We start from the raw sequence: 14,031 nt of genomic DNA on the forward strand, positions 1-14,031 counted from the left end.
AAAAAAAAAAAAAATTACTTAGCTACTGGCTACCCTGTGACCTCTGGCATTTGAATTGTGCAACTTATGTTTATGCTTGATATGTCACATCGACAGTGGATCAAAGAACATAGTCTTAGGCCTTGCTTCACAGCTTGAAACTATTTTGAGCCCTTCTGTCTCTGAATTTCATTAGTTATTTGAGCTTCTGTGGTTTTTCAGGGGATGAATCAGAGAATTTGAGGGTTCAAATCCAATTTGAAAAGCACCTGTATAAATGGAGATTTAGTTGCACAGGTGCAGTTCAGGATTTCAAATAGTTGCTTCTTAGCACTTTATAATCTCATCCTGTTTCACCTCTGAGAAATAATTTAGTCAGGTTGAACCCCTTTTGGTTTTGACAGCTGGCAATAATTTTTGCATTTACAGTATGAAGACCAGATAAACAGGTTAGTAATCATGTAGCTTAGTCAACTCAAGAATGCAACACTAACAGAAACCCCTCAAATTTCCTGGATGAATTCTTCTATGTAGACAAAAGCACATTTGAAGAAGGGATTTAAGCCTGTTTAAATGACAAAACTAGCCTTCTCACCCTTCTGTTAATGGTTCAGATTAACAAGAACAATATAGAGGCATGCCAATTTTATCTGCCTGCCTTTGCCAATGGCTGCTCTATTGTGTAGTTTGAGAGCGGATTAGCCGCTTGTAAATAAAAAGCAACCTGTGGTGAAATTAAGTCAAAGGTTTGGCCATATGCCACCCTACTTTTTTCCCCATTTTGCTCATAAATTGCTACTTTTCTAAAGCTCTTATGTAGACAGAGGGGCTTCAAGACATTTTCTGATGCTCTGAAAGTACAACTACGGGAGACAAAACTGAATCACTGGTGCAATAGCCTTTCTAGCAGGGCTGTAGAGCCTCAGGGAACTTCACCTCACAGTACTGTCAGAGCAGCAGTGACTGGATGGCCTTATAATTCTAGAGAGTTTTGCTTGTCAGCAGTGTGGCCTTATGCTTTAAGAAAAGAGCAAACGTGCATCATGGGATTCTTCCCAGTTCATACAAACAAATTGCTTATGTTGTAAAATGTTTCCAAACAACTACCTACATGAAAGCATGGCACATTTTTTCAGCTGGCATCTGTTGTCCATGGATTAAGAAGTAGAGAGGTAAGGAATACAGAAACCTTAAGTTCTCTAAAATCTGAAGTTGTGAACTTACATAACATCTTTTATGGATTACTATGAAGGTTAATTAAATTTCGAATTCCCTTTAAGTAGCTGCTAACAGCAGGTGCCAAGATACTATATGTTCTCTCAATCCTGCACACCAGGGAACAAAGGGCTCAGATCTTGAGCCAAACCTAACAACCTTGGCTATTGGTATTGTTCTTTAACTGCATGTAATAAACGATTCTGCCCTTTAAAATATGACCTGAGAGAGAAAGATCTCACAAAATCCCTTTTGTCACTTCACTTATGAGAGAATGCAAAACTATGCTTTATTTTGCTGGTGCACCTTCAATGATTTCCCTACAGTGTTTAAGGAAATCGGTGAGGAACTGGGTGATACCTTAATGACTGAGATTCTTTTTACTCTTACTGCAGTTTAGCAGTTTCTTTAAACTTTGGAGGAATTAAAAAAATAGACCATCTCTTCAGGAGCAAGGGAAGTCATAAGAGACAGGCAGGTATTTCTGTTGTATTCACTAGTGAGGAAACTAGCATTTTTTTCTTCAAGTCTATCCATTCTTTTGGAACATTCCTTCTTTCTTACTGAGGACAACTTTCCTCTCTTCAAGACAGCTATTAGTGCAATTAGCTCTCTTCAGTACCTTCACAGGGGTTTAGTCTGGAACCTTCTCGCAGCAGATGAAGTAGGGGGTACAGACAGTTGCATGAAACAAGTGGCTTTGAAGACATGAAGGCAGTTTTTTTCCTGTTTGATTTCAAGAGCAATTAGATTGTCTGTTAGTCAATGATATAGCCATTGAAAATACTGTTCTATAAAATTAGAGTCTGAGTATTTGGATCGTCTCTCTGATTCAGTTTCTCAGTGTTGGGCTTTGTTTCTGTTGTTATGACAAAGGCTAATATTTAATGTAAGGTCACAATACAGAACCTATTAGAGTATTAATTTATTTTAGAAGTTATACTTTTATCTTTTCATATTCCATTTTCTAAGTAGCCTGGTGTGCTGTACAGTGTATATATGAATACTGTGTGATTTGGTTGTAGACATGTTTGAATACAATTTAAAAAGAAGTCAAAAGAAGCTGTTGGTTACATGCATGCTTTTGGTTACAATTAAACAGGTATCTTTCCTCTTAACGTTACTCATTTTTCAGTTGTAAAAGGTGATTTGAAATGAATTGAGCTATTAATGGCAGTGGTGTTGTATAGATAATAGGGCTTGTCAAGTCAGATTACCAGATTAGGTTTGCTGAAGGTATTTTGGCTGTCGTTAGGAGAAATACGACTTTTTACTTGAAATTCAATTGGCAAACTTCCAAATATTAGGAATTATATGTCTTGGCTCAGAAAAAAAGTTGAATTTTACTCATGCATTTGCATAAAAGATTTCTTTCAGCCTTGCTGTATTTTTTTTAAATGCTTTGCTCTCATTACTCTCCACTCAATTTATCTTCTATGACACCTCCTTCAGATATTTTCCTGCTTTCTTGGGTATATTGGAGCTTTTCTGAGCTCAATTATTCTTTTAAATAATCGAAGGAGTTTTTCAGTACTAGCTTTAATTAATTTGGCTTAATATTTTGTATCTCACCTGGAAACCACAAATATTCTGATTGAAATTCCACCCTATTTCTTCACTAAAATAGTGTGTAAGTTTTGGATGCTCTTGCTTCTAGGATTACATTTTCTTGCCATAGATCATTAGCACTCTCATTATTTGAGAGTTAGAGTGAACAGGTCTGTGGCTATTAGGTTGGTTATTGTGTAGGTTACCTTAGCCTGAGAAGAGTGCTGGTTTCATTTTGTATGCCCCATAAAACCACCTACAGTAGGGTGCAGCTATATGTTTTATATTTCTGTGGCTTCTGGAGCTTCCTACAATAAGAGCAATGACTTGTGAGAAGAATGGACTAAACCAATGGTTTTCCTCCATGCTGAGATACTTGTGATCAGACTTCATTTAGTGGCAGTTTAGCTTCTTCCCTTTGTACCACAAAAAAGGAATGCCAAATGGAAGTGACTATAGTTAGAGATAAAAACCAATGTTGTTACAAGACAAACTAAATCAAGTTAATATTGTGGAGAAAACCTGCAATGGTGTTGAGAGACACTGCATTTGGGAAAATATTCTCACTTGCCCTAAGTCTCTTAGATAAAAGTACGAACTTGTTTGTGAATCATAAGAAATGAGACTCAAAATTAACATAATTTGAACGAGAATAAAACTCCCAAACTTATAACTTTTTTTAGAAACTGATATTTAACCTTCAATCATGATAATTTCACCCATCATCTTCAAATAATAAACAGGCAGATAGTTATCACAGACCAGGTCAGTAACTTTTTAAAAAGGTAAAGTTCTCCACCCAGACATCCAGGAAATAAAAAGGGGGAATTCTTTTAAGATATCATACCAAATGATATCTTGGTTTTTACAGCTGATGATTTAAAAAACTAAAAAAAATCCCCCAAAACAACCAAGACCCCAAAAAACCTTTGCAAAAAAACTCCACAGATGGAGATGAGAAATTAAAGGAAGGGTTAATTCTACTGGAGTATAAATTGGTTTGTAGTCTGGCACATAACTGTAAGAAACAGAGAGCTTACTGTTTTCTGTATAGATGTTTCACACACGATGGGCGAAATGCAGATGGATAACAGCTTTAAGAGGTTTTTCAAATGGGGAAGTAGTTACCAGAACAATGTTATTCCCATAGCTGCTCTTGGACTACGGGGCAAGTTAAGTAGCATATTAAGTCATCTAAATAAAGGGGTGACATCATTCACAAGGTGGAACAAAACAAGGTTTATAGATACAGAAAAAAGGCTACAAAAAACCCCCACCCTGTATTTGGAAGATTTCCTTTTTTCTATTTAGCCTGAAAAATTAGGAAGGACACTTCTGCTAAAATGGATCTGGATTTTGATTATTTGAGTAAAATGGTAATAATAATTCTTTCTTTGTCTAAGGGCACAGTTGGTCTGAGTGGCTTTTAAAATAGACTGACTCATTCTGTAACATGTTTTTGTGAATCCTTTCTCACATACAGGAAAAACAAATGCATTTCAGCTTTGGCCAATGAATGATAAGACATCCTCACACAGTAACAAAACTTCTGTGGGTTAAATAGATATTTAAATGACAATTTGTAAAAGCCAAACACCACTTCCATATTTCTCGTATGTGTTGTAACTTGCACATTGAGCGTTTTGCAAGAATTTAATCAACCATAAGGTAAAAGATAATATTAATGTACTATTGAATGAATTACAGGGGGTTTTCTTTTTCTTTTTTCTTTTTTTTAAGGACCACCCATTAGCCTTGTATGCCCACTGCCATGCTCAAAAGTTAAATCTTGTTCTTGTGGAGTCTTGCCAATGCATTCCTGAAAGTAAGAAGCTTTTTGTTTTTAATAGCGCAACGGCTGCATTCATTCTTTTTAACATCAATAGAATACAAAAAAGGGGTTGCATGTGATTAAAAAAGAAATGGGATTATAGAAAACATACTGTGCCACAAGCTTGAAGGCTTCTGAACAAGAATGTTGGGAAGGAACACTAGTTGCATACAAATGTAGGTTTGAGATGCAATGTTTTAGTTAATATTTTAAGGTTATCTAAAGCAAAAGGACAGTGTAGTGAGGCCTTTTAACATATGAGAAGAATCAAAAATATATATGTAAACAAAGTACATCTATACATTAAAAAAATGAAGCTTTTTTTACTCTCACCCTTGGGAGGTGGAGTACTGTTCAAGTGTAGTAACTTGTATACTTGAACTGTTATTATAGAATAAATGAGGTATTCTGTGCATGCTGCCATTATAGATATTTTTGGAAAACTTGGTTTGAAGAAAGTACTCAAAAATTCTCATGCCAGTTTGCCTTGCCTGTGAAACCTTACCCTGTTCAATATCTGTGACTTTTACACCTTTAAGATGACTTGTCCTTCAAACAGTCTTCAAGTTAGCTTGTATATTTACCAGTAACCTTTTCATTAAAAATTTGGACTTTTTAAAGTTTGATTTTCTACAGTATAGTCTCTACTATGTGCATGCATGCCTGGGATATAATCATATAAACTATGTGGTGCTAAGTGAAATTTAGAATCACATATTAGTTCTCTGCAATATGTCAATGGAATTTGAGCAGATCTTCATGACATAGAACCCTGACAACCAAGAACCTACAGGGGAGAAGAAATTAAGAAGCCAGCTATAATTTGGCATAATTTCAGATTATTGGTGGAAACTATGTAACTGTTATTTGAATTGGCCATCATATATCCCTAGAAAAGAACAGGAATTATTGGGTTGGCTGGGGAATTCTATGGTATTAATCTAGCTTCAACTGTTTTATAATCTTAGAGTTTGTATGGAAGTGCTTTATCTCAGTACCACAAAGCTCTGACAATACTAATGAGACTTGAGGTCATAAAGAAGCATTTGATGGAAAACTTGATAATGAGCTGTGAGGAAAATAGTCTGAAGCTTGACAAGTGAATCTAGTTGAACTATCAAAAGCAGAAAAGCTGATGACTGTAAAGAGGGAAGAAATTGCTGTTAAAAAGCTATTTTACTGTATGCATTATCCCCAGACAACACTCCTGAAACTTCACACAACTAAGAGAAAAAATAATGAAATTAATTACCCCTGTGAGGAAGATTATAAATACTGATTAAAGACTACATTTAGAAAACAGACAATGGTGTTGGGCTTCTGGAAGATTTCCTCAAGAAAAGAAAGGAAGCCTACTAAGCCTCCTCTACTTCCATGAGATCCCTTCCTATTGTTTACGACCAGTCTGCTCTCACTCTCATTGTGTTCCCTGAACAGAAACTGTTGGTATGGCTGACTTGTGTTTTGAAATGAGATGGGTTCTCCTACCTTGCCCAAAATAACTCTAGAACTGGGGATGGAAAGGTGTCAGGGAATGGATACTGCACCATGCAACACTGGGATAGAGGCTAATCGAATAGGGTGAAAAAGTGTCAACATCTGGCATCCTCTATAGATGCCGTAGGTCCCAGAAGAAGAAAGGATTTAACTTTTGCTACTGGTGCATTTTTTTGGCACTTGGTCTAGGTTTATGTTCTGCTAAATTAGACTAAACTAGATGGTTCTGCTCTGTTTTCAGCAGACTGCTGCTGTTCAAGTCAGACTGTAAGATTTCTTTCCCAAATGGAGCATTCTGGCATCAGTCACCTCAAAGGGAGTAATACCATGAAAATGCATGCAGGACTAAATGACATTGAAACTCCATGGACTGTTTTCCCCTTATCCTGACCACATGTAACAGTGTGTGCTGCCTGGGTGATGTAATAAAAGGCTATGTCTGCATTGCATTCTAGCAGGAAAAGTTCTGCATTGTGCAAATATTCCTTAGCTGCTACATGAATTGTCACAATTGCTCTGTGAAGGAAATCTGTAGATGCTAACTTAAAGGTGGTTCTGGTATGTTGACATGAGCTATAATCATCCCTTTAACTGCTGTGTTAAGAGGTGATGGAATTAGAACTAAACTTGATCACAGTGAATATAAAATAACTCCCTGCTTTTCTTTATAAACTCTAATATTATTAATCAATAATACACAGATGGCTGAGAAAGAATAACCTCTCAAGTGTTCCCTATAATCCCTTATTTGACTCTGTACATTATGATGTAATACTGGGGAATGGGCACAGGTATATGTGTGGTTTGGTACATGTATTTGGATAAAGAATAGTCTTTGTATGTCTGCCCAGCAGTGGTGATGCCAGCTTACTGACTCAGTTTCTGGCAGAAATTTCTGCTTTGTTAATTTTCCTGAAACCTGGGAATAAATTACTTCAAAGTACCAAGGGGGAAAAGTGTTTCCAAATTGAGGTTGTTGGTACAGAATGAATGTTGGCAGGAAAATTCTGTGATTAGGATTCATGTACAAACTTTGAGGAAATTTATGTCTTCAAATCTAAATCAAAAGTTTTGATTACATACACGTATTTTTTTTTCTTTTCTGTCATACATTTCATATTATCTTTCTGACAGTATACTATTTCTAAGTGGCTATTCTTATAGGACAGAAAGTACTAAGCATTCTAGATGACTCATGTCACTATTTTACATTCTTTTTTCCTTTATCTATTTTTTTGTAATCTTAGTTTTATTGGACCTTTTGTTTAAAAGAGCTGAATTTTCTTCATGTTTGTTTGTGCCAGCTTCACAGACTTTGTCCTAAACAAAAAGTTTTATTTGCATATCTTTCCTTTTAATAGTGGCAAACAAGTAAATTAAACTCCATATGGTAATGCTTTATAACTTTTAAAAATCTCCTTTCACTTTGGAAAATTGAAAACAAACCCCATATTTTTCCTTTGGCTAGTTAAAACTTCTTATAAAGTAGAAAAAGAGAAATAATTATGGGAAAAGAAAAAGCTATGGCAAAAAAAATATTAAAAAGTAAATATTCACATTGCTTTTTCAATGAGTTGCATTTGGACAGTGGTCAATTTGCCCGGTTTTGATGCATAAATAACCAAAATAGTGTATTCATTGTCTTTTGATTTTGTAAGTGCTAAGTACAATTAAAATAAATCACTTTATCTTTCCTTTCTTGGAGCGGTGTACCACTTTGGTAGCTTGTGCTTTCAAAGCAAAAGAAAAACATTGAAGAAGAAAATAATTCAAAAAATATTTTTACCGGCCCTCATGGTTATCAGAAACAAAGACCATAAATATTTTTTTAAGATTTGGTAGGCTGACTTGCTAAGTTGTAAGAGTAACACACTGGCTTGCCTTTTCTTTCACTGTCTCATGTTTCTTTAGAACATCCTACTGTATGCAAAATAGAAAATATCTGTGTGATTTCAAATTATTTTTTTGAGCTCATGGATCTACATTTGACCTCTGAAATGCACAAGACAGTATAATTTTTAGTCCTAAACCTTAATTAGTTTCATGGTAAACTCCCAATGAATGTGTGTTTTGGAAGAATGGCCAAAGTGTCTCTATTTTCAAAATCTTAACAGTGTCTTGGGAAGGCAACAACATAAGACAGGAGATTTACATGAAGTGCTTAGACAGAAATCCTGGAAAGATCAGACTACTTTCCTCCCTCTTTTTTTTACATGAATTTCCCACTTGGTAAGTTCACCAAGCAATAATTTCAGTCCTATCAGAAGTTCCAGAAAGTACTGTGATAATAAAAATATCATCTGTTATCAAAAATTATGATAAGCTGTGAAGGGAGCAGTGTTTTCAGATGATGTATTTCCCTCTGTGTTAGATTTAACAGCTATTCTATTTCCTTATAGTATGCACAGGTGAGCTAGACTTGTTTTTTTTTCAACTTAAATAGCTATCAGTCAGCATAAAAGTAATGGAAGACTTCCATTTGTCTGTTGAAGAAAGATAAGTGTTTACATGTTACTGAAAATAAACATAGACTTGAAACCTGAGCACCAGGTACATTTTGCATCTGAGTTGCATCTTACACATATACCTTATCATGATAAATCTGGTTTTGGAAGCATGGCAGTGCACCAAGTTTATCTGGAGATAGCCCTACTGTAACTTAACTGCCAGGGTATTAATATGTGGTTTTGGTTCTGCAGGAAGAGTGCAGCATAAGATGCTGTGAATTAGTGACATGTCACGAGACTATCTTTTGTAAGCGCTATTGTTCAACAGCACCTATTTTTTTTTTCAGGCTGGTTGTTAAAGAGAGAACTGGTCAGAGCAGGTTGGTGCACATTTAAAAAACTGCTGTGGAGAAATTCTAAGAACAGTAGATGTAAAGGATTTTTTTAGGCCTTTTTAATGTCCTAGTCTTGATTTGTAAAAATGAAGGAAGTAAGAGCATATTTGAATATGAAATTAATACTATTTTGCTGGTCCTGAAAATTATTCTGCTCTCTTTCAATTTTATGGAGGGCAACATCCACTTCATTCTGTCCTTCATTTGCAGATCTTGTCAAGACATCTCTTTCTCTTTTCCCCTACAAAACCCATTTAACCCCCTCAATAATTTAAAAAGACAAGTGCTTTACCAAGCTTTTCTCCCTTCTTTTCCTTTGCTGTCTTTGATGTGTGCTTCGCAAGCTGATTCTCTATGGCAATGTTTCGAGTTTCTTTCTGTTTTTTGTACAACACTATGATGTATATTAGCCACAGAAGTTTCTTCTGGATGAAAAAGATAGAGGGAGGAAGCCAGGAGATCATGAGCTTGAGGAAGCTTCTTGGTCATAATTTGAGACTCTGGATAGCAGTTTAATATAGCTCTTAAAGACACAAATGCACACTCACACACAAAACTCTTTCACAAGTCCTAGAAAAAATGGTTCACAGGAGAAGAAAGAGTGTTAAGTCTGAAAAGACTGACAATGACTGTAATTTTTCTCCTGTGAGATAATGGTTTGAAGCCAGAAGCAGATAAAAGATTGCCATAAGAATGGCCTAATTCCCCATCTTGTAAAAGGATTAGATAATTCAGTCTCTTTATGGACTCCTTACTCTGGGAAATATATTTCCACTTTTGGTTCTCCTCAGAAATAGCTGCAGAGTGTACTTATTTAAAGGCACAAAGACCTGCATTCAGACATTTTGGAAAAGCAAACAGCACAAAAAAAAAAAAAAAAAAAAGATTAATTTGCAGGCTGTGTCAATGTGTAAGTTTTGCTTAGCAAGGGTATATTCTTGTATTACCAGCTGAAAACATTATGCTGTGCATTAACTATTGGTGACGTGGAAACTTTCCACAAAAACTCCAAGAGTGACTGGAAAATAGTGTGTTTAATTTGCAAAAGGAGAATGAAAGTCAACCAAAATCCATTTTTAGCTACTGGTTTTACGAATTTTCAAATAATTTGCTATGTTCTGATGCACTCACTTTCTTAAGGACACTATTTCTCAGAGTTTAAGCACTGAGAAATAGTGTCCTTAAGAAAGTGAGTGCAAAAGCAAGAAACAGACTGTGGTTTGAATGGTATTGGTTATTTATTGGTTATTTAATTATTTTAGATTAACTGTATCTTAGATCAGGATGAAACTCAAATAACATAAATGCTGTATATCTCACATGTATAGAATTTCTGGTAGTAACAACATACTCCTTCCTGCCTGATGGCCTTGCATCACTTCTTTAAAGTGGATTTAAAAGAATTATAAATCTCTATTGGAAAACATGCTGATTGTGTCATTAGGCATATATTCCTACATTTTATTTAGAAATGGTATTAAATATCTGTATTTATCTGCATAGTGTTATAGTTTAATATTGGAAATATCTGCCTTCCTAGGTAATGTTCTGCAGGATAATCCAATAGTCCTCATGCTTCGTTTCTCTTCAATGCAGATACTTCCTGTATTTCAGTGTAGAGTAAAACCAGAATCTATGGCACTGATTTCTAAATATAACAAGGTAACATGCTACAGAGCTTTTCTATTATTGCTTCAGAGGTGGCGGCCACTCTCATTGCTCAAATTCACAATCCTATGTTAGAGGATCCTCCTCCCATAGATCTAAGGCATTTTTCTTCTACAGTTCAGTGATCTAAAAATCATATAAACTTTTCTTAAAATCTAATCTTCATTAGGAAGGTAGTATGTGTAGCTAGAGCTGATGAGGAGTTTTACCAGATAAAGAGTACTTTTGCTTGTATATTTTTTAATAATATTTATTTAATATAATTTCAACAGTATATTAACCAGTACAATCTGTACTGGAAAACTGACATCTTTGTGTCCCTGTACCTTTGAATACAATAGGAATTTTTCTGGCACAGTTTTAATAATTTTATATTTGTAAAAGACATTAGTAAAACAAATGGAATAAGTCAGAAATTCCTGGCTTTATATTTAGGTGCTGAAAAAGCTTTGGATTTTACAGCAATATAAGGGAGTGCAGCATTTGTGGAGTTAGTAAGTCAAGGTACATGAGGTCAGAATTTGGATCAGTATGTTTGGGAACAAAAAATGAAGTAAACTCATTATTATAGGCAAGTCAGGACAGATGATTATGAAGCTTGAAATACTCTTACTGGTGTTGAGGTTGCTAGGGAAAGGTGCAAGAAAACATTCAGTGTAACCTAAAAGCGTGTGGGGCCTTTCAGGGCTTTTGTTGTCTGATCTCTGTTGCTATAACTTCCCTAGAGTTATGTATTTGTCCTAGGGAAGTTATAATTCAGTATTACAGTGCTATCAGAGAAGGTTAGATGTAGATTTGAAGTTTTAAATTACAGAAAGGAAGCAAGTGATTTGGAGAAAAAAACAAAAGGAAGACCAATAAGTCAAATTTATCCTTCTTCTCATCTCTGACTAAAATTCCCTTTGGCTGACGAAGGAACATCATTGTGTTATGTGTATAATAAGTTTCTTTTGTTAATAAGTTCATGATATTCATTAATCTTATAAAATGTATATAAGAGTTTTTGATCCAAAATAATAACTACTTCATAAAGAAACTAACTATAAATCATGGAAGTATTTGGTAGGATTTTTTCAAGAGAATGGATAACCTACTTTGAAATAATTTAAGGAAAATAAGTGATTCCACAAGTCAAAATCTCCTTAATTAAGATTCTAACTCAAACATGACACTACCTCTGTTTTTCAGAGAACTTTTTTGCTGTGCCCTTAAAAATATGCACCTGTTTTGGCTGATCATGAAAACAACTTTACTGCTCTTTTTGCTGAATGATTTAAGGATTCTTTACCAAACTTTCCACTCCTTCTCATCGTATTCAGCTAAAAGGAGTCAACTAAGTCTTTAGCAATGGAGATCAGGAATTTTCCAATTAAATGTGTGTTTTCAGGAATAATGTTTCATAGAAACCAAAATTTTTTACAGTGTTTATTCAGATTCAACAAAATTTAGCTGACACAAGGCAAAGCAAAGAGAGTGGCTGGAACTGCAGTGCTTAGACATGCAATTTCCCCCTCCTCCTCCTAGAGCGCCCTTTACTGTCCTGGAGCCCCTGAAGGAATTTTTCTTCACTACTAAAAAGTCAGCAGAATCATTTGTATTTTCTTGAAAGAGCAGGTTTTCAGAATTTCTTCTGAAATTCTGTTGTTCATTTCTAGGGAGTATCAGAATTTGAGCACAGTTATCCAGCTCTAGTTTGCTATGTTTAAAAATAAAAATTACCAGAATTTGAAGACCAGCCACGTTCACAGTAATTATATAACTCTTGCCTGTAGTTGTTTATTTGGGATTAAAGGAGATTTTGCCTAAAAATTATAACCCTTCTGCTGGTTCATTTTAGGAAGGAATAGAATGGGATTTTAGTGACATATTTCTGGAAGAATAGGTCAAAATAGCATTAACCTAAATATAATGTAAATTTCTCTGTCTGTAAGTGACAATCGCCCTCTGAATTTTATTTGGCTCAAATATTAAGTACAATCTCTATTATAAACTAGCACCAGACAATTATTAATACACATACTTTGAATCAGTAGTCTATGCAAAGAACAAATACTAGAGAGCATCTATCTCACTATGAGGTATTGAAGCATTTCCATTTCTTCATTTTTAGAATGCTTTATGCCTTCTTCTTAGGCCCTGATGATAGAAAGTACCTATGTTTGTAATTATTTTTATTAATCCCATGTAGTCCTCAGAAGTATTATGTTCCCAGATAGGAATTTGTCCTGCATCTAATCTTGACAGGTTGGAGAGATGGGTAGAGAAGAGCCAACTGAAATTCAACAAAGGCAAATTCAGGGTCCTGCACCTGGGGAAGAATAACCCTCTGCACCAGCATGGCTGGAGGCTGACCTGCTGGAAAGCAGCTCTGTAGAGAATGCCCTGGGGGTCCTGGTGGACAACATCTGTCCATGAGCCAGCAGTGTGTTCATGTGGCCAAGAAGGCCAAAGGTGTCCTGCGGATGCGTTGGGAAGAGCATTGCCAGTGGGTTGAGGGAGGTGATTCTAGCCCTACTCAGTCCTGGTGAAGCCACCTCTGGAGTGCTGTGTCCAGTTCTGGCCTCCTCAGGACAAGAGAGACTTAGAGCTCATGGAGCAGGTCCAGTGAAGGGCTACAGAGGTGATGTGGGGACTGGAGCATTTCTCTTGAGAGGAACGGCTGAGGGAGCTGGGTCGGTTCAGCCTCGAGAAGAGATGACTGAGAGGGGGCCTTATCACTTTACAAGTGTATGAAGGAAGGGTTTCAAGAGGCTGGATCCAGGCTCTTCTTGGCGATGCCGAGAAATAGAACAAGGGGCAATAGGCAGAAATTGATGCACAAGAAGTTCCACCTGGACATGAGGAAGAACTTCTTTACTTTGCAGGTGACTGCACTGGAACAGGTTGCCCAGAGAGGTTGTGGAGTCTTCCTCACTGGAAATATTCAAGAACTGTCTGTTCACAGTCTGGACACCTGTGCCATGTGCTCTAGGATGAGTCTGGTCAAGCAGGCAGGTTGGACCAGATGGCCCACTGTAGTCTCTTCCAATCTGACCCATTCCATGAATCTGTGTATCATAATTTTCAAATCATACTGGCAGAAGGACTGTGATCCATGCATCCATACGCTTGTTTGTAGTGACACACCCTGTATAATGCTTCTGCACCAAATCTATAGAATTTATTCAGAATATTTTTGGTCCTGAAGTCCTTAACAGTTTTCTTGGAATGCATTTTGGGGTCAAAGAAAATTGAAATATTTACCTGTAGGCTGTTTGCTTTTGTAGCTCTTGAAACTCCAACATGCAGCTGGTTAATATAACTGAAACAATGTCCTCTAAGCAAGAAATCCCACAAGAAACAGATATGGGGAAAAAAATGTTGGTTATCGGGTATCAAATTTAGACTCACATTAAAATAATTAATAGCTGAAATAACGTTTTGGTAAAAAGCTGAAGTAGTCCATCAAGTG

General features: G+C 36.0%; 1 protein-coding gene across 7 annotated transcripts in view; it reads left to right on the forward strand.

Moving 5' to 3' along the window:
- C1H8orf34 (chromosome 1 C8orf34 homolog) overlaps window positions 1-14,031 on the forward strand; it is a 191,098-nt gene that overhangs the window by 97,953 nt on the left and 79,114 nt on the right. The window lies entirely within an intron of this gene.

The sequence above is a fragment of the Vidua macroura genome, chromosome 1 (assembly GCF_024509145.1).
Source record: "Vidua macroura isolate BioBank_ID:100142 chromosome 1, ASM2450914v1, whole genome shotgun sequence".
Taxonomy (NCBI): domain Eukaryota; kingdom Metazoa; phylum Chordata; class Aves; order Passeriformes; family Viduidae; genus Vidua; species Vidua macroura.